Source organism: Lissotriton helveticus, chromosome 8 (assembly GCF_964261635.1).
Source record: "Lissotriton helveticus chromosome 8, aLisHel1.1, whole genome shotgun sequence".
Taxonomy (NCBI): Eukaryota; Metazoa; Chordata; class Amphibia; order Caudata; family Salamandridae; genus Lissotriton; species Lissotriton helveticus.
The window spans coordinates 4474877-4495831 of record NC_136069.1 but is presented as its reverse complement, the minus strand read 5'-3'; the positions used below and the strand labels follow the sequence as shown (position 1 = coordinate 4495831).

The following is a 20955-nucleotide window of genomic DNA, read 5'->3' as shown; positions in this document are numbered from 1 at the left end:
CAGGCCAGCACAATCCACAACAAACACTAGTGCTGCCCTAGGAAGCACGATTATGTTGTGATCAGTTAAGGCCCCCAAGTGCTGCAGGAGGTTGAACAGCACCCTGCAACGAGGAGCTAAGGTAGTGCTCGTTGAAGTGGCCCACAGAGGGGAGTGTTGCAACAGGCTGACCACCATCCCCACAGGACCTAGTGGCCTGGCGCCAGTCTCCAACGAGGAGCTACAACAGACAAGGGCTTGCGGACAGCATCAATGGAGGGCGCAGGGAGACCTATAGAGTGGGGGGGTGCTATGGAGGGGCCGGAGGGGCATAGGACTTCCGACAGGACTAAAGGAGAGAACAGAAGGGCCAGAACAGCGGAGAGCACCAAAGAAGGGGACAGAAGGGCCACTCAGGGGATAGATGAACCAACAGAGGGGACAGAAGGACCAATGAGGGGGCAGATGGACCAATGAAGGGGGTAGAGGGACCAACAGAGGGGACACAAGGGATACTGAGGGGGCAGAGGGACCAACAGAGGGGGCAACAGAGGGGGCAGAGGGACCAACGGGGGGGCAGAGGGACCAACGGGGGGACAGAGGGACCAACGGGGGGGACAGAGGGACCAACGGGGGGGACAGAGGGACCAACGGGGGGGACAGAGGGACCAACGGGGGGGACAGAGGGACCAACGGGGGGGACAGAGGGACCAACGGGGGGGACAGAGGGACCAACGGAGGGGACAGAGGGACCAACGGAGGGGGCAGAGGGACCAACGGAGGGGGCAGAGGGACCAACGGAGGGGGCAGAGAGACCAACAGAGGGGGCAGAGGGACCAACAGAGGGATCAACAGAGGGGGCAGAGGGACCAACAGAGGGGGCAGAGGGACCTCATGGGATGGGCTTGAAAAGACCTCTTAGGTCATTACAGTGAGGGCTTCAGAAGACCCACAGGGCCCTCACAAAGGTGCCCTCAAGGTTGAAGATAAACAAGACCCATACGGCCCTCACGGTGAAGGTTTCAGAGGACTCCTCAGAACATTATGGTGAGGGCTCTGAAACACCAGCTGCCCCGATGGTCAGAGGTTCACAAGACCATGAGTTCCCTCCACTTGGCCCTCCCTTGTGCTTGGCCAAGCAACTCCTGCTCACTGACCTTGACCACCAATCCCTGCTCATTGACATACACACCTCGACGACCAGTCCGTGCTCACGACGTACACACCTCGACGACCAGTCCCTGCTTACCGGCGTACACACCTCGACGACCAGTCCCTGCTCACCGACATACACACCTCGACAACCAGTCCCTGCTCACCGACATACACACCTCGACAACCAGTCCCTGCTCACGACGTACACACCTCGACGACCAGTCCCTGCTCACTGACATACACACCCCGACGACCAGTCCCTGCTCACCGGCGTACACACCTCGACGACCAGTCCCTGCTCACTGACATACACACCTCAACGATCTGTCCCTACTCACGACGTACACACCTCGGCGACCTGTCCCTGCTCACTGACATACACACCTCAACGATCTGTCCCTACTCACGACGTACACACCTGGGCGACCTGTCCCTGCTCACGACGTACACACCTCGATGATCAGTCCCTGCTCACTGACATACACACCCTGACGACCAGTCCCTGCTCACCGACGTACACACCTCGACGACCAGTCCCTGCTCACGACGTACACACCTCGACGACCAGTCCCTGCTCACCGGCGTACACACCTCGACGACCAGTCCCTGCTCACCGACATACACACCTCGATGACCAGTCCCTGCTCACTGACATACACACCTCGACGACCAGTCCCTGCTCACCGGCGTACACACCTCGACGACCAGTCCCTGCTCACAACGTACACACCTCGACGACCAGTCCCTGCTCACGACATACGCACCTCGACGACCAGTCCCTGCTCACTGACATACACACCCCAACGACCAATCCCTGCTCACCGGCGTATACACCTCGACGACCAGTCCCTGCTCACCGGCATACACACCCCGACGACCAGTCCCTGCTTACGACATACACACCTCGACGACCAGTCCCTGCTCACTGACATACACACCTCGACGACCAGTCCCTGCTCACTGACATACACACCCTGACGACCAGTCCCTGCTCACGACGTACACACCTCGACGACCAGTCCCTGCTCACGACGTACACACCTCGACGACCAGTCCCTGCTCACGACATACGCACCTCGACAACCAGTCCCTGCTCATTGACATACACACCCCGACGACCAGTCCCTGCTCACCGGCATACACACCTCGACGACCAGTCCCTGCTCACTAACATACACACCCCGACGACCAGTCCCTGCTCACCGGCATACACACCTCGACGACCAGTCCCTGCTCACCGGCATACACACCTCGACAACCAGTCCCTGCTCACGACATACGCACCTCGACGACCAGTCCCTGCTCACTGACATACACACCCCGCCGACCAATCCCTGCTCACCGGCATACACACCCCGACGACCAGTCCCTGCTCACCGGCATACACACCCCGACGACCAGTCCCTGCTCACCGGCATACACACCTCGACAACCAGTCCCTGCTCACTGACATACACACCCCGACGACCAGTCCCTGCTCACTGACATACACACCTCGACGACCAGTCCCTGCTCACGACGTACACACCTCGACGACCAGTCCCTGCTCACGACGTACACACCTCGACGACCAGTCCCTGCTCACGACATACGCACCTCGACAACCAGTCCCTGCTCACAGACATACACACCTCGACGACCAGTCCCTGCTCACCGGCATACACACCTCGACGACCAGTCCCTGCTCACCGGCATACACACCTCGACAACCAGTCCCTGCTCACGACATACGCACCCCGACGACCAGTCCCTGCTCACCGGCATACACACCCGGACGACCAGTCCCTGCTCACGACGTACACACCTCGACGACCAGTCCCTGCTCACTGACATACACACCCCGACGACCAGTCCCTGCTCACCGGCGTACACACCTCGACGACCAGTCCCTGCTCACTGACATACACACCTCAACGATCTGTCCCTACTCACGACGTACACACCTCGGCGACCTGTCCCTGCTCACTGACATACACACCTCAACGATCTGTCCCTACTCACGACGTACACACCTGGGCGACCTGTCCCTGCTCACGACGTACACACCTCGATGATCAGTCCCTGCTCACTGACATACACACCCTGACGACCAGTCCCTGCTCACCGACGTACACACCTCGACGACCAGTCCCTGCTCACGACGTACACACCTCGACGACCAGTCCCTGCTCACCGGCGTACACACCTCGACGACCAGTCCCTGCTCACCGACATACACACCTCGATGACCAGTCCCTGCTCACTGACATACACACCTCGACGACCAGTCCCTGCTCACCGGCGTACACACCTCGACGACCAGTCCCTGCTCACAACGTACACACCTCGACGACCAGTCCCTGCTCACGACATACGCACCTCGACGACCAGTCCCTGCTCACTGACATACACACCCCAACGACCAATCCCTGCTCACCGGCGTATACACCTCGACGACCAGTCCCTGCTCACCGGCATACACACCCCGACGACCAGTCCCTGCTTACGACATACACACCTCGACGACTAGTCCCTGCTCACTGACATACACACCTCGACGACCAGTCCCTGCTCACTGACATACACACCCTGACGACCAGTCCCTGCTCACGACGTACACACCTCGACGACCAGTCCCTGCTCACGACGTACACACCTCGACGACCAGTCCCTGCTCACGACATACGCACCTCGACAACCAGTCCCTGCTCATTGACATACACACCCCGACGACCAGTCCCTGCTCACCGGCATACACACCTCGACGACCAGTCCCTGCTCACTAACATACACACCCCGACGACCAGTCCCTGCTCACCGGCATACACACCTCGACGACCAGTCCCTGCTCACCGGCATACACACCTCGACAACCAGTCCCTGCTCACGACATACGCACCTCGACGACCAGTCCCTGCTCACTGACATACACACCCCGCCGACCAATCCCTGCTCACCGGCATACACACCCCGACGACCAGTCCCTGCTCACCGGCATACACACCCCGACGACCAGTCCCTGCTCACCGGCATACACACCTCGACAACCAGTCCCTGCTCACTGACATACACACCCCGACGACCAGTCCCTGCTCACTGACATACACACCTCGACGACCAGTCCCTGCTCACGACGTACACACCTCGACGACCAGTCCCTGCTCACGACGTACACACCTCGACGACCAGTCCCTGCTCACGACATACGCACCTCGACAACCAGTCCCTGCTCACAGACATACACACCTCGACGACCAGTCCCTGCTCACCGGCATACACACCTCGACGACCAGTCCCTGCTCACCGGCATACACACCTCGACAACCAGTCCCTGCTCACGACATACGCACCCCGACGACCAGTCCCTGCTCACCGGCATACACACCCGGACGACCAGTCCCTGCTCACCGGCATACACACCTCGACAACCAGTCCCTGCTCACGACATACGCACCCCGACGACCAGTCCCTGCTCACCGGCATACACACCCCGACGACCAGTCCCTGCTCACCGGCATACACACCTCGACAACCAGTCCCTGCTCACCGACATACACACCTCGACAACCAGTCCCCGCTCACAGACATACACACCTCGACGACCAGTCCCTGCTCACCGACATACACACCCCGACGACCAGTCCCTCCTCACTGACATACACAACCCGACGACCAGTCACTGCTCACGACATACACACCTCGACGACCAGTCTCTGCTCACGACGTACACACCTCGATGACCAGTCCCTGCTCACCAGCGTACACTCCCCAACGACCAGTCCCTGCTCACGACGTACACACCCCGACGACCAGTCCCTGCTCACCGGCATACACACCCCGACGACCAGTCCCTGCTCACCGGCACACACACCTCGACAACCAGTCCCTGCTCACTGACATACACACCTCGACAACCAGTCCCTGCTCACCGGCACACACACCTCGACAACCAGTCCCTGCTCACAGACATACACACCTCGACGACCAGTCCCTGCTCACCGACATACACACCTCGACGACCAGTCCCTGCTCACTGACATACACACCCTGACGACCAGTCACTGACATACACACCTCGACGACCAGTCCCTGCTCACTGACATACACACCTCGACGACCAGTCCCTGCTCACCGGCGTACACACCTCGACGACCAGTCCCTGCTCACTGACATACACACCCCGACGACCAGTCCCTGCTCACCGGCGTACACACCTCGACGACCAGTCCCTGCTCACGACGTACACACCTCGACGACCAGTCCCTACTCACTGACATACACACCCCGACGACCAGTCCCTGCTCACCGGCGTACACACCTCGACGACCAGTCCCTGCTCACCGACATACTCACCTCGACGACCAGTCCCTGCTCACTGACATACACACCTCGACGACCAGTCCCTGCTCACAACGTACACACCTCGACGACCAGTCCCTGCTCACGACATACACACCTCGACAACCAGTCCCTGCTCACTGACATACACACCCCGATGACCAATCCCTGCTCACCGACATACACACCCCGACAACCAGTCCCTGCTCACCGACATACACACCCTGACGACCAGTCCCTGCTCACTGACATACACACCCCGACGACCAGTCCCTGCTCACTGACATACACACCCCGATGACCAATCCCTGCTCACCGACATACACACCCCGACAACCAGTCCCTGCTCACCGACATACACCCCCCGATGACCAATCCCTGCTCACCGACATACACACCCCGACAACCAGTCCCTGCTCACCGACATACACACCCTGACGACCAGTCCCTGCTCACCGACATACACACCCTGACGACCAGTCCCTGCTCACCGGCATACACACCCTGACGACCAGTCCCTGCTCACAGACGGCCATATCACTCATTTACAAAAAACTGGTCAACCACATGGCAGATCCCATCTGAGGGCTAGATGGGAGCACAATGTTTATGTTTATGTTTATGTTTGGCATTTATAAAGCGCGGCTTATACCCGAGGGCGTCTTGGCGCTGATTGTTGTGGGATTAGATGATGGCGAATGGTTGGCGGCGGTGGCATCTCCCCGGGAGGGGGCTATATCTTCCAGGCTGCGCCTGGTGTAGCTGAAAATTCTTTATAGGATCTATCTGTCTGGGTCACTGTTGGTCCTTATGGGATATGGGTTAGATGGCTATTGTATAAGGTGGCGTCGGCAGGAGGGAACCTTTGTTCACACACTTTGGGAATGCACAACCATCTAGAAGTATTGGGAGGCAGTAGGTAACCTCAAGGAGGAAGTGTTGGGGCAGCAGATAGACTGCAGCATTAAACTGGCCCTTCTTAACATTTGGATCCCTACGGACCTAAACTCCAGGGAGCAGACTTGGGTCACCTTGGGGCTGATGGTGGCAAAATGGAATATTGCAAGAGTGGAGGGCTCAGAGCCCACCGTGTATTGAAGACTGGGGTATGTTATGTTATGTGTTATGTTATGGATTCTTATATAGCGCATGACTCACCCAGGGGCATATCAGCGCTTTACCTATCGGAATCCAGAACCACAAGACAGGGAAGAGAGTAATGACAAGGCCAGCTTAAAATAAGAATGTTTTTTGTTGTTTCCTGAAATGCAGGTAGGTGCTGGATTTTTGCAGGGCCACCGGTAGTGAATTTCAGTATCTGGGGGCTATGTATGAAAAAGCTCTGCCACCTGTACGGGTTAGCCGTATAAGCGGGATCTTCAGAAGAGCTAAGGCATTGGATCTTAAATTGCATTCATGTGATTGTTTGAAAAGTTTATTATAAAGATATGCTGGCCCCTTGCCTCTGAGCGCTTTAAAGGAGAGGCAGCAGACCTTGAAGATAGATCTTTTTTGAACTGGAAGCCAGTGTAATTGTCTAAGTAGAGGGAGGGAAGGGGATCCGGAAGGCGCATTCAGAACCATTCTGGCGGCGGTATTCTGGATTACCTGCAGTTTTGCCAGTGTGGTTACACCTATTTCAGCCAGCAAGGCATTGCCGTAGTCAAGCCTGCTCACTACCATGGCCTGTACCACAGTTTAACAGTGTTCTAATGGAAGATAGGGAATAATTCTACGTAGTAGACGCAGCTTATAGTAGCAAGTCCCAGCGATGTTTTTGACGTTGTCTTTCATGTTAATCATGACATCCAGCTGGATTCCCAGGCTTTTCACTGAGGGGGATGGCGTAGGCGCTTCTCCCAATTGGGGGGGCCACCATTCCGGCGCCCAAAGATGGGCATCCTTCCCTAAGATCATAAGCTCTGTTTTTCCAGGGTTAAGCTGTAGGCACCCGCTCATTCATCCAATTTGCAATCGCTAGCATACCACCCGAGAAGCGTAATTTCTCGTCCATGATGTTTTTTCCTATAGGGAATAGTAGCTGCGTATCATCGGCGTACGAGACTACCTCGAAGTCGAAGGATTGGACTATCTTGGCCATGGGGGCCACATGAAAATTAAAAAGGGTGGGGCTCAGGCAAGAGCCCTGAAGCACCCCTTTGTCCAACAGAAATTTATTTTTTGATACAAATGGCCCAAGTGTGGTGGTTTGCCATCTGTCCATTAGAAAATTCTTCAGCCATTGTAAGGCTTTTCCCCCGATGCTGCACTCAATCAGTCTCTCCGCTAGCCGTTGATGAGATATCGTATTAAAAGCTGTGGAGAGATCTAAGAGGACCAGGATCGAGGATCCTCCGGCATCGAGGGTGCGCCTTAATGAGTCAGTGACGGCCAGAATGGCCGTTTCTGTGCTAAGAACCAGCACGGAAAACCCGACTGGGAGGGATCTAGTATGTCATTGGATTCTAAATACCGACTAAGCTGGATGTTTACTATGGATTCTAGCAATTTCCCCAATAGGAGTAGCGGGGATATTGGCCTGTAATTATTCAGCTCCTGGGGGTCTGCAGATGTTTTTTTAAAATGGGCCGAACGGAGGCTTCTTTCCAGGCACTTCGAATAAGGCCGGTAGAGATAGAAGCAATAAAGATGTTTTGGATGCTAGGGGCACAAGTTGGAGATAGAAGAGCCATTATACTGGGTGGACATATGTCCCTTGGTGAGCCTGATTTTGCTGTTAGCAGTAGGTTGTTTATTTCCATAAGTGAAATGGGCTTGAATTGATTGAGAGTAACTTCGGTGGCAGTGGGGGGGGGGGGTTTCCAAATTCAAATTTGGACAGGATATATTGGTGTTATTAATGGGAAAGTTAGCATAGATTTTAGTAATTTTATCGTAAAAGAAATGTGCTATGGAGTCAAATAAAAATTGGGATTCAGGCGGAGATTGTTTACAAGCTAAGGGAGAGGAGAAGTCTTTCACAATGTCAAATAAGGCTTTAGTGGAGTTCCTGGAATGTTCGATTTTTTGTGTGGAGATATGAGCATCGGGCAGTTTTTATACATTGGTGATGGTGAAATAGGGAAGCCCTATAGGCTTTCCTATCTTCCGGAGATTTTTCCTTTCTCCATTTCCTTTCATGTACTTTGCACGTAGATTTTAGCGTTTTTAATTCACCCGAATACCAGGGAGCTGAGGGTCGCCTCCGTGGAGGAATACCACTTTTTAGTGGAATCACAATGTCAAAAGTTTCTGTTAGGGCTGAATTGAAGCTAGATAGCATGGCTGTGGGATCTTGGTCGTTTAGCTCAATATTGAAGGAAAACTGGTCAAATGTTTCATTAAAACGGTCTAAAGTAAGGTTATGCCATGGTCTTTTGTTTTTACCGTTTTTATACGTGGGATTTTGCCTATACACAGGTCCTAATTGTACCTGGAGGGAAAATTGGATCATATAATGATCGGACCAGATAAGGGGAAGTGGTTGCATTACTTCCAGTTGTTCTGAGTTGGTAAAGATAAGATCAAGGGTATGGCCAGCCGTGTGCGTTGGTCCATACACCATCTGTTTGAGCCCAATGTCGCTAAGATTTGAAAAAAGCCTCATTACGTCAGAGTTTTCCACTTCCTCTCCATGAAAGTTGAAATCTCCCAGAAGAATAAAATTACTGGAGGCCACAGCCTGCATGGCAATACATTCTGTGAGGGCCGTGGAAAAATTGGATTTGGATTTAGGTCCGGGTGGTCGATAAAGCTGGGCTCCATCCCAGGAGGTTGTTGGGGATACGGACACCTTAAAAATACCTAGTTCCATTATATCATTGCTAATGGAGGAAGTCCATTGCACGTTAAGATGGGTTTTAAAGGCAATTCCTATACCCCCCTCCCGACTTTCCCTTTCGGTCAAGTTGAATGAATTTATACTCCGTGGGTATAGCGATGTTGATGGCTGGTATATTAGTAAGGTTAAGCCAAGTTTCAGTTAAAAAGCATATGTCTGCGGAGAGGGTGGAAATCATGGCCCAAATCTCAATGGAATGTTTTACCAGAGAGCGCACATTACATAGAATATGACTAAGTCTCAAAAGGTCTCGAGTGGGCTTCATTAATGAGTCGTTTATGGGGAGCTCCCCCTGGAGGCTTTTTAAGCGGCATGAAATGCATGATATGGGACCCTCAAGTATGGCCGGGAAAGAGTGATTATACTGACCTCCTATATTAGACCTGATGGATGTGTTGAGTCCTATTTCCTGCAAAGCTGCTCCAGAATAAGTATAGAGATTAGGAGTTGGTTCCCTCATTGCATCTCCCGCCTCCCGTCGCGTTCTGGCGCGGACGGGCGCAGACGGGCGCAGACGGGCTTGCCTTTGGCGTGCCGCTGGCACGCCCGCTGCGCGCGTCCGCTGCGTGTCCGAGCAGGTAAGCTCATTTCATAGGGGGTGGTTAGGTCAGGTGGTGTCCCGACAGCTAGCCCGCCGACCCTGCAACCACCCAAGATGGCGGCTCCGTCGTTGCCCGGTCCTTCCCTGTGTCCAAATAGCCCCAATTCGGCCGTATGGATAATCGGGAGGATCGGGTGAGGAGGCGTGCGCAGGAGAGCCTCAAATAGTGCAAATTAACCGTGCAGAGAATTTCAGTGCAGGTAAGTTAAGTGCAAAATACAGTTTTCAAAAACACAAGTTACTAGGTTTAAAATTCTAGCTACACGGGCTCCCGGCTTCCTCCTCCGGTATCCCCAAAGGTAGAGATATAGACTGGTGTATGGTAACGGAAAAGTTCATATATGAAGCCAGGGGGTGCCCGAATAAATGGACGCAGATATGGGGCAATGGAACACCCATAGAGGGGACATATGTGAACCTCCAAGATTGAAGGATGATGTTATAAATGGGACCTGAATATGTCTAAATGGGGACTGACAGAGTTGTATGTCCCCACTATGTCTTCAATAGCATTTGTAATATAACAGGATTGCCATTGTATGTGCACCGTGAGAGCATCACTGATCATGCCTTGATTTCAATAAAACGATTTATAACAACAAAAAATACAGATGGTTTGTTTGAAGAAAATTTGAGAAAACTAGATATAACAGAAGTACAAGCCCAGTGTAATTAGATGGCAGGCTTCACTGTCCATGCACTGCGATGAACTATCTAAGAAGCAGAATAACACGACTGATGACGTATCAAACAGCTGTAAGAGGAGGCTTTGGTGCTTAAAGCTGTGTTGGTGATGGTTGAACTCTGGCAGGCAGCTACAGCAGGTTCTTGCTGGTCCTGAAAACGACAGATGTCAGGGACGTGAAGCATCGACATGTGGCAATCAACAGGAACTTCAGGAACAGCATCACCTGAAGACCAGGCTGGACATCAGACACGCAGCTCCCTGGCGGGGCCCACGCAAGCCACGGTGGGGCCAAGAAGTCCATTTATGCGTCACCTAGTAGAGTGCCCCACCTCCAATCAAATCATTCACAGTGATGGACAGGTGTCGGTGCTGCCCCTCCCGAAAGGAACAGACCCCGCCTCCAATCACACACAGTGATGGACAAGTGTCGGTGCTGCCCCTCCCGAAAGGAACAGACCCCGCCTCCAATCATACGCAGTGATGGACAGGTGTCGGTGCAACCCCTCCCGAAAGGAACAGACCCCGCCTTCAATCACACACAGTGATGGACAGGTGTCGGTGCTGCCCCTCCTGAAAGGAACAGACCCCGCCTCCAATCATACGCAGTGATGGACAGGTGTCGGTGCAGCCCCTCCCGAAAGGAACAGACCCCGCCTCCAATCACACGCGGTGATGGACAGGTGTCGGTGCAGCCCCTCCCCAAAGGAACAGACCCCGCCTCCAATCACACACAGTGATGGACAGGTGTCGGTGCTGCCCCTCCCGAAAGGAACAGACCCCGCCTCCAATCACACGCGGTGATGGACAGGTGTCGGTGCAGCCCCTCCCGAAAGGAACAGACCCCGCCTCCAATCACACGCGGTGATGGACAGGTGTCGGTGCAGCCCCTCCCCAAAGGAACAGACCCCGCCTCCAATCACACACAGTGATGGACAGGTGTCGGTGCTGCCCCTCCCGAAAGGAACAGACCCCGCCTCCAATCACACACAGTGATGGACAGGTGTCGGTGCTGCCCCTCCCGAAAGGAACAGACCCCGCCTCCAATCATACGCAGTGATGGACAGGTGTCGGTGCAGCCCCTCCCGAAAGGAACAGACCCCGCCTCCAATCACACACAGTGATGGACAAGTGTCGGTGCTGCCCCTCCCGAAAGGAACAGACCCCGCCTCCAATCATACGCAGTGATGGACAGGTGTCGGTGCAGCCCCTCCCGAAAGGAACAGACCCCGCCTCCAATCACACGCGGTGATGGACAGGTGTCGGTGCAGCCCCTCCCCAAAGGAACAGACCCCGCCTCCAATCACACACAGTGATGGACAGGTGTCGGTGCTGCCCCTCCCGAAAGGAACAGACCCCGCCTCCAATCACACGCGGTGATGGACAGGTGTCGGTGCAGCCCCTCCCGAAAGGAACAGACCCCGCCTCCAATCACACGCGGTGATGGACAGGTGTCGGTGCAGCCCCTCCCCAAAGGAACAGACCCCGCCTCCAATCACACACAGTGATGGACAGGTGTCGGTGTTGCCCCTCCCGAAAGGAACAGACCCCGCCTCCAATCACACACAGTGATGGACAGGTGTCGGTGCTGCCCCTCCCGAAAGGAACAGACCCCGCCTCCAATCATACGCAGTGATGGACAGGTGTCGGTGCAGCCCCTCCCGAAAGGAACAGACCCCGCCTCCAATCACACGCGGTGATGGACAGGTGTCGGTGCAGCCCCTCCCCAAAGGAACAGACCCCGCCTCCAATCACACACAGTGATGGACAGGTGTCGGTGCTGCCCATCCCGAAAGGAACAGACCCCGCCTCCAATCACACGCAGTGATGGACAGGTGTCGGTGCAGCCCCTCCCGAAAGGAACAGACCTCGCTTCCAATCACACACGGTGATGGACAGGTGTCGGCTGCAGCCTCTCCCCAAAGGAACAGACCCCACCTCCAATCACACACGGTGATGGACAGGTGTCGGTGCAGCCCCTCCCCAAAGAAACAGACTCCGCCTCCAATCACACGCAGTGATGGACAGGTGCCGGCTGCAGCCTCTCCCCAAAGAAACAGACTCCGCCTCCAATCACACACGGTGATGGACAGGTGTTGGTGCCGCCCATCCCCAAAGGAACAGAGCCCGCCTCCAATCACACACGATGCTGGACAGGTGTTGGCTGCAGCCATTCCCCAAAGGAACAGACCCACCTCCCATCACACGCGGTGACGGACAGGTGTCGGCTAGAGCCTCTCCCCAAAGGAACCGACCCCGCCACCAATCACACACGATGATGGACAGGTGTCGGTGCAGTCCCTCCCCAAAGGAACAGACTCCGCCTCCAATCACACGCGGTGATAGTCAGGTGTCTACTGCAGCCTCTCCCCAAAGAAACAGACCCCGCCTCCAATCACACGCGGTGATAGTCAGGTGTCTGCTGCAGCCTCTCCCCAAAGAAACAGACTCCGCCTCCAATCACACACTGTGATGGACAGGTGCCGGCTGCTGCCACTCCCCAAAGGAACAGACCCACCTCCCATCACACGCGGTGACGGACAGGTGTCGGCTGCAGCCTCTCCCCAAAGAAACAGACTCCGCCTCCAATCACACGCGGTGATAGTCAGGTGTCTGCTGCAGCCTCTCCCCAAAGAAACAGACTCCGCCTCCAATCACACACTGTGATGGACAGGTGCCGGCTGCTGCCACTCCCCAAAGGAACAGACCCACCTCCCATCACACGCGGTGACGGACAGGTGTCGGCTAGAGCCTCTCCCCAAAGGAACCAACCCCGCCACCAATCACACACGGTGATGGACAGGTGTCGGGTGCAGCCTCTCCCCAAAGGAACAGACCCCGCCTCCAATCACACACGGTGATGGACAGGTGTCGGTGCAGCCCCTCCCCAAAGGAACAGACACCGCCTCCAATCACACGTGGTGACGGACAGGTGTCAGGTGCAGTCCCTACCCAAAGGAACAGATCCCGCCTCCAATCAAACGTGGTGACGGACAGGTGTCGATGCAGCCCCTCCCCAAAGGAACAGATCCCGCCTCCAATCACACACGGTCATTGACAGGTGTCGGGTGCAGCCTCTCCCCAAAGGAACAGAGCCCGTTTCCAATCACACACGGTGATTGACAGGTGTCGGGTGCAGCCTCTCCCCAAAGGAAAAGAGCCCGTTTCCAATCACACGCGGTGATGGACAGGTGTCGGGTGCAGCCTCTCCCCAAAGGAACAGTCCCCGCCTCCAATCACACATGATGATGGACAGGTGTCTGCTGCAGCCTCTCCCCAAAGGCACAGACTCCGCCTCCAATCACACACGGTGATGGACAGGTGTCGGTGCAGTCCCTCCCCAAAGGAACAGACCCTGCCTCCAATAACACACGGTGATAGACAGGTGTCTGCTGCAGCCTCTCCCCAAAGAAACAGACCCCGCCTCCAATCACACGCGGTGACGGACAGGTGCCGGCTGCTGCCACTCCCCAAAGGAACAGGCCCACCTCCCATCACACGCGGTGACGGACAGGTGTCGGCTAGAGCCTATCCCTAAAGGAACCGACCCCGCCACCAATCACACACGGTGATGGACAGGTGTCTGGTGCAGCCTCTCCCCAAAGGAACAGACCCCGCCTCCAATCACACACGGTGATGGACAGGTGTCGGTGCAGCCCCTCCCCAAAGAAACAGACTCCGCCTCCAATCACACGCAGTGATGGACAGGTGCCGGCTGCAGCCTCTCCCCAAAGAAACAGACTCCGCCTCCAATCACACACGGTGATGGACAGGTGTCAGGTGCAGTCCCTACCCAAAGGAACAGATCCCGCCTCCAATCAAACGTGGTGACGGACAGGTTTCGGGTGCAGCCCCTTCCCAAAGGAACAGACCCCCGTCTCCAATCACACACGGTGATTGACAGGTGCCGGCTGCAGCCTCTCCCCAAAGGAACAGACCCCCACCTCCAATCACACACGGTGATTGACAGGTGCCGGCTGCAGCCATTCCCCAATGGAACAGACCCCGCCTTCAATCACACATGATGATGGACAGGTGTCAATGCAGCCCCTCCCAAAAGGAACGGACCCCGCCTCCAATCACACACGGTGATGGACAGGTGTCGGGTGCAGCCTCTCCCCAAAGGAACAGACCCCGCCTCCAATCACACGTGGTGACGGACAGGTGTCGGGTGCAGCCTCTCCCCAAAGGAACAGAGCCCGTTTCCAATCACACACGGTGATTGACAGGTGTCGGGTGCAGCCTCTCCCCAAAGGAACAGAGCCCGTTTCCAATCACACGCGGTGATGGACAGGTGTCGGGTGCAGCCTCTCCCCAAAGGAACAGTCCCCGCCTCCAATCACACATGATGATAGACAGGTGTCTGCTGCAGCCTCTCCCCAAAGGAACAGACTCCGCCTCCAATCACACACGGTGATGGACAGGTGTCGGTGCAGTCCCTCCTCAAAGGAACAGACCCTGCCTCCAATCACACACGGTGATAGACAGGTGTCTGCTGCAGCCTCTCCCCAAAGAAACAGACCCCGCCTCCAATCACACGCGGTGACGGACAGGTGTCGGCTAGAGCCTCTCCCCAAAGGAACAGACTCTGCCTCCAATCACACACTGTGATTGACAGGTGCCGGCTGCAGCCTCTCCCCAAAGGAACAGACACCGCCTCCAATCACACACTGTGATTGACAGGTGCCGGCTGCAGCCTCTCCCCAAAGGAACAGACCTCGCCTCCAATCACACACGATGATGGACAGGTGTCGGTGCAGCCCCTCCCCAAAGGAACAGACCCCGCCTCCAATCACACACGATGATGGACAGGTGTCAGTGCAGCCCCTCCTCAAAGGAACAGACCCCGCCTCCAATCACACGTGGTGATGGACAGGTTTCGGGTGCAGCCCCTTCCCAAAGGAACAGACCCCCGTCTCCAATCACACACGGTGATTGACAGGTGCCGGCTGCAGCCTCTCCCCAAAGGAACAGACCCCCACCTCCAATCACACACGGTGATTGACAGGTGCCGGCTGCAGCCATTCCCCAATGGAACAGACCCCGCCTCCAATCACACATGATGGACAGGTGTAGGTGCTGTTCCTTCCCAAAGGAACAGACCCCGCCTTCAATCACACATGATGATGGACAGGTGTCAATGCAGCCCCTCCCAAAAGGAACGGACCCCGCCTCCAATCACACACGGTGATGGACAGGTGTCGGGTGCAGCCTCTCCCCAAAGGAACAGACCCCGCCTCCAATCACACACAGTGACGGACAGGTGTCGGCTGCAGCCCCTCCCCAAAGGAACAGACCCCCGTCTCCAATCACACACAGTGATGGACGGGTGTTGGGTGCAGGTCCACCCCAATGAAGCATGCCATCCCTGTGCTGTGCAGGCCTCAGGGTGCTCCAGTTACCATCTGTAGCTGGTGCACAAGTGCCCTGTTGAAGAACTTGCCATTGGCATCCTTGGTCCCTGCCCTGGGACTTGTGCAGCCTCCAGCTATGTCCTTGCTTGCCCTGCTCTGGTAGCAAGTAGCACTGACCCCGAGGGGTGTCCTGTTATTAGAATATCCAGACCGAGACCATAGGGGACTGTGGTAAAGGCCCCCACCTCTTTTGTGTCTTCTGAGGGTATCAGGGGCAGGCATCACCCTCCTACAGCTAGCCCAGTAGCTTCTTGACTAGTGGAACTCCAGTAGGCGTGCCAAGACACCAGGCACCGCTATCCAGACCCCTGGCACTGCCAGAGCAGTGTCCTCTCCGAGTCAAGGTGGGCAGTTCTGGTGCTTTGGATGGTGGGACAGTGGGTGGACCAGGAACATTTGAAGCATTGGTATCACTGCTGTAGCTTTCAAGAGTAACCCTGTGCAACGTGATCTGCACAATGCCATGTTAACTGTGTTTTTATAGTGCTTGGCGTCTAGGCGCTATAGAACCGTTTGGGGTCAGAACTCTGGCCCAGAGGGTGGTAGAGACTTCTGGTTTTCACTGGGTGTTTTAGTTTTATGTGCAGTATACTTTTCTTGGGTGTATTAAGGTACATTTCTCTTATAAAGTAAAGCACAGACTAGCTGCTGATCGTATTGGCTGGTATGACATGTAAACTGTATTCTGAATGTCTAACTCACCTCACCTCCTTGAGTAAGCCGTGGACTCTCTGTCTCGCCACCCCCAGAGTCGGGGCTGGAGAGGAGTACTCGGTTATCCAGTTTGGGGTGCAGGAGTACTGCGCCCCAGGAATCTAGTGGGTGCACAAGGAACCATCTTCCCAGCTTGTAATTAATCAACAGCTGTTTATTAATAACACAAACTGCGACACGCGGCTCCAAACATGATTAATAACAGCTCGAAAGGCCACGTCTGTTTATCTAACTTGCAATAGCTGGTTTATTAAATACAATTTACAGGCCATGTTTATGTGACTCTCGGAATTGCCAATTAAACGTCGTCCCCTAAACAGCCTGAGGGGCCGGTATGTGCCGCATGAGTGTGCACAAGAACACACCAGGCACACACCTCCCCTTTCCTGCAAACAGAGGCACCAGCGATGAATGGACAGAGACCCAAGGGAGTTTACTGCACGCCAGGACTGTTCCCATGAGGCACAGGGTCAGACTGATTTGCATATGGCCATGTCTGAACTGGGGTGGCTTGGTGAGCAAAATAACGATGGATTAAAACCAGATCGGTGACTGGGGTGTGAATGTTTTGCCATTGTGCAACATTCCGTCCATCATCTTGTGTGTTTTGCTGTTCACCCTATGAGGGAAGGGTATGCCCAGACGTGGGTCCCTTGCTCACTACGCCACTGGAGTCAAGCTATCCTGGCTGAAGACGGCTGATAGCCAGAAACCGGTCCTAGGATGCTTAATTTCAGTCTAGGGAAGACATGGCTTGGCAGTTCGGGCTGGACTGTTCTCATGAGGCACAGGGTCAAGACTGATTTGCATATGGCCATGTCTGAACTGGGGTGGCTTGGTGAGCAAAATAACGATGGATTAAACCCGGAACTGTGACTGGGGGTGAGTGTTTTGCCATTGTGCAACATTCCGTCCATCATCTTGTGTGTTTTCCAACATGATTAATAACAGCTCGAAAGGCCACGTCTGTTTATCTAACTTGCAATCGCTGGTTTATTAAATACAATTTACAGGCCATGTTTATTTGACTCTCGGAATTGCCAACTATACGCCGTCCCCTAAACAGCCTGAGGGGCTGGTATGTGCCGCATGAGTGTGCACAAGAACACACCAAGCTCACACCTCCCCTTTCCTGCAAACAGAGGCACCAGCGATGGATGGACAGAGACCTAATGGAATTCACTGCACACCTGGGCGTCCCTGGCAAGGGGCCGGTCCCAGCCCGCACACCTGGGCATCCCTGGCAAGGGGCCGGTCCCAGCCCGTCTGTCAGCGCGCATCGCTCTCCGAGAGGCGTCGCCTCCTGCTGGGAGCTTAGTTTGCAAACCACAGAACAGGCAAACATGTCTGCGGACAGAAGGTTTATAAAACATGTAAATAAAACAGAGTTGCACGATTAATTTGATACCTTGAAGTACCCATTTTAGTAGTCCCGTTCAGTAGTTAGCAGACTGAGAAGTGAGCCTGGAACTCTGTTTTAGCCAAAGGGGCTACTATCCTTTCCACAGTGAAAACAACAATTTGGAAGTTTTACTGTTAGGATGTATTAAAGTGCAGGCCCCACTTAACAATATACTGCTCCCAGCCTCAGAACTCCAAAGGCCCTCCCTGGGGGAAACGTTCAACCCACCATCGTGGACTCAGCTAAATCATTAGGCATTACCCTGGACTGCAATCTCAATATGCAGTATCATATCAGCAATGCAACGAAGGGAGCCAATTTCCAAATCAACACACTGAGGAAGCTGAAACCCTTCCTCCCAGCCAATGACTTCAGGATTGCAGTCCAATCCCTAGTTATCCCTCGAGTTGATTATGGAAGTGTCGCCCTCTGTGGCCTCCCCTTATCGTCTACCGCACCCCTAAGAGCCTCTATCAATGCTGCAGCGAGACTCATCACTGGCTCAAAAAAACGCTCACACATATCTCCTGACTTAAAATCCTTGAACTGGCTGCCTTTCGAAGCTAGAATACACCTTAAAATCGAGTGCATGACGCTTAAGGCTATACACCACAACTCGCCCAGTTACATCGCCCAGAAACTGACAATCTCGGGTGGCTCTAGAGCCACAAGAAGCGCAGAAAATCTTCTTTTGAAGCCACAAAGACTCCACAAGAAAAAAACGTATAAACGCTCCTTCTCAGGGATGGCGCCCAGGATCTGGAATGCCCTCCCTCCAGAAACCAGACTTATATCATCCACAGCATACTTCAAAAAAGAAGTAAAATCGATCCTCTTGGCTAAATTCACATGACTATAGTCTAAGGAAATCTCGAGACTCAATATTTTTCCCTTTTATGTCAATGACCTTCCAGACCACCTTTGCACCTTGTTGCCTTGCCTTACTATATGAGTATCCTTTTGCTCATCTTCGCACAAAATTTCTCTTTGTGTCTTTTTACCCCATATGTGTGTAAAGCGCTCTGATATCCGTGAGGATCTTGTTCGCGCTCTATAAAACTCTCTAAATAAATAAAAATAAATAAATAAAACTTACATATATATTGTCAAATTAAGAGGGGGCCTTGCCATTGGTTTTAAATGGCAGAGTTGAAGTAGAGGTTTTAAAACTGCTCATGCTGGCTGAAGTGGCCGCTGGGAGACACTTTGTACTTTGTCACACACAAGGTGGCACAGCCAGGGCTCCAGCCGCGGGGGAACACCCTGTCTTATATGCCCTGGGTACACTTGGTACCATAAACTAGGGGCGTATAAGTCGGCATATGCCAGTAAGGGGTGCCAACTCATCCTATATATTGTAAGGGGTCAGAACATTGGCACTGTGGTCTGGTTAGCAGGCCTCAGTGCACGCTCAGAGTCGAAAAACCAGCAGCATCAGTCCACAAATGTGGGGGTGATCATGTGAAAAGAAGCATTTCCCTACAACTTCCATTGCAGGGGTCGGCATGCACTGATGCCTCACCCAAGATGTCCGCTGCCATGGATATGGAAGCTACAAAGTGAAAGTGAAACTCAAATTAAAGATCAAGTGGCTTGGAAATGTCGTCTTGTCAGATTTTGTCGTAGCGGCCATCCAAAGCAGAAAGCGAAGTGAATCAAATCCCAAACTTAATGCCGGTTTCTTGGAAACCCTGGAGTTTTGGGTCCAGACGTTGCTTTTCATGTTACCGTGAATGTCTCCTTCTCTTGATGCCACTCCTGGTCTTGGAAGCCCGGGAGGAGTGTGTAATTTCACCCACGACTGTCTTTTCCTGAACTTTAATAATCTCTTGCAAGGATTTGCTTGCGACTCTCTTCGCCTTAAGGGGTGAACATTGCTGAACTACCTGCGAACTTTGGTAGGGTTAACAGGTTGTGGGTGCTGGGACCTCACCTCCTGTGATACTCTGGCATTTGTGTGTTTTTCCAGAGGGTTTTAGAAGGGTGAGTTCGAGAATGCACATTTGTTTATTATTTTCTCTATAGAGGATGTCAGAACAAAAAGTAACCATATTTTTTATTTACAGCCACACTTACATGTTTTAAGATAACTAAGGACAGTAGCTAAGAAAGAAGTGTTTGTAAACCAGGTATTAGTTTACTTAAAAAAAAATAATATTAGAATCTAGCTTGTAATAGTAGTCGATAGAAAACTGATAAGTTACATTTTCTTTTGAAGACCAAAGTGCGGAAGTTGCTGTTACCTAAATATGTCTGAAGTGAAGAAAGCCTCGCATTAGATGTCTTTTCTCTCTTATCCCACCCCCCTTTCCCCTTCGGACTCTCGATCCACAGTAAATTTGTCTGGGTCTGGAGCATCTTTAGGGAGAGTAGGAGCGAGACTTGGTGCATTCATGGTACTTCCACAGAGCAAAAACTTATGGTAAGTCCCCAGAGTTTATAACAGCAACGTGCGGACACCATCAGCACCAGTGTCCATCACTCGCTCGAGATGGGAGAGTCAAACGGAAGGGTCACTCGCTCGAGACACGATGGTCACTCGCTCAGGACGGAACGTTCAAACGGGAGGGTCACTCACTCGAGACATGATGGTCACTCGCTCAGGACGCGAGGGTCACTCGCTCGAGACAGGAGGGTCACTCGCTCGAGATGGGAGAGTCACTCGCTCAAGATGGAATGGTCACTCGCTCAAGATGGGAGGGTCACTCGCTCAAGATGGGAGGGCCACTTGCTCGGGATGGGAGGGTCACTTGTTCGAAACGGGAGTGTGGCTCTCTTGAGACATGATGGTCACTCACTCAGGACGGGAGGGTCACTCGCTCGAGACGCGAGGGTCACTCGCTCGAG

The 20955-nt window shown here is 54.0% G+C and overlaps 1 protein-coding gene across 1 annotated transcript in view; it reads right to left on the bottom strand.

The window, feature by feature from the left end:
- MAN1A2 (mannosidase alpha class 1A member 2) overlaps positions 1–20955 on the bottom strand; it is a 375381-nt gene that overhangs the window by 250034 nt on the left and 104392 nt on the right. The gene's annotated exons all lie outside the window — the stretch shown is intronic.